Here is a 1,291-nt window from a genome sequence, read left to right as displayed (position 1 = left end):
AGAACCTGATTTAAAACGGTTAGCTTTCAATAATTGTGATTTAGGGTTAGTCTGCAGTCTGCAAATGTCAGTCACCGAGTACACATCCAGTTAAAATTAAAAGTACTTCAACTGCAACCTTATGACAGCTTCCAATGGGAGCCAAAGAGCTGTATGTTTTTGTGCTGAGTGAAGGGCATATTTTGACACCTTAAAAAAAAAAGAAAAGCCCAGTTAAACTCACTGCCTATCGTACCAGCAACAAGTATTATGGTACAACAGATAATATTATTATTTTTTTCACAAACACAATAAGGTTGATGTAACAACTGCATCAGATAACCTTACGCCCACGAGATACCAGATACACTTACATCTACTCCAACGTCAATCAGTTCTTTGGGAAGTGTAATGTGGCAAATTAGCAGTTCACTGTAAAAGGCTATTGCTTCAAATCTCGGCAATTAAAGCAGTATTTATAACTGACTAACCAGTGAAGAAGCATGAAGGTATCATCTTGGACCCAACAGTCCACATAAAATCAACCTATGGGCTCAAGACACGGGGCAGTTACAAAAAGACGAAACCTATGTCTTCACAAACATGAGACTAAGGCAAAGTGGTGGCGTTAAATACCTGAACACCCAAAAAAAGATGACACGGGCGTACCAATCACTTCACTAGCTATAGCGCTAGCTTTGGATGGGATAGACTTGCTTGTGTATTTATCCACGGAATACAGCATGCCCACAAGGTACGTATCTGTTCTTCTCGTAAGAAAAAGTTAGTTACAAAGCCCGGGAACATGTTTTATTTCCCAACGAAATAATAAAACTCGCCGAGGAGAAATGAATTACACGGATCACGAAAACTCATATTAATTATTTTACACTGGCGTCGATCCTGAGAGGGGATCGTCTTCGTCTTAATTCGCAGTGTATCCCACAATGCATCGTACTTCACACCCGGGCTCTGGGAACGAGATTACTCGGTTGCATTTTTAAAGTCCTCGAAGACAACGGTCATGGAATTCGCTGTTGTAGACACAGCATTTTCCGAATGGATTTTTGTCCTTGAGCTGCCATTTAACTAACGCAGAAAGCAAACACAAGTCGTGCCAAACATGAGGTAAGCGGAAGTTGTTTGCTGGATTTCCATGTTTTTTTCAGTTTACATAGCCCCCGGCACCCCTCGCGTTTTGCCCCGTACTTACTTATCTATTGTAGATTACCTCCCAATTGTAGATTACCTCCCAACCTTTTCAATCTTATGATCATACCACATCTCTGAGACTTACATATTGAATCGATGG

The sequence above is a fragment of the Montipora foliosa genome, chromosome 3, assembly GCF_036669935.1.
Source record: "Montipora foliosa isolate CH-2021 chromosome 3, ASM3666993v2, whole genome shotgun sequence".
In the NCBI taxonomy this organism is placed as follows: domain Eukaryota; kingdom Metazoa; phylum Cnidaria; class Anthozoa; order Scleractinia; family Acroporidae; genus Montipora; species Montipora foliosa.
The sequence above is the reverse complement of the archived record's forward strand: the minus strand, read 5'-3'. Positions refer to the sequence as shown.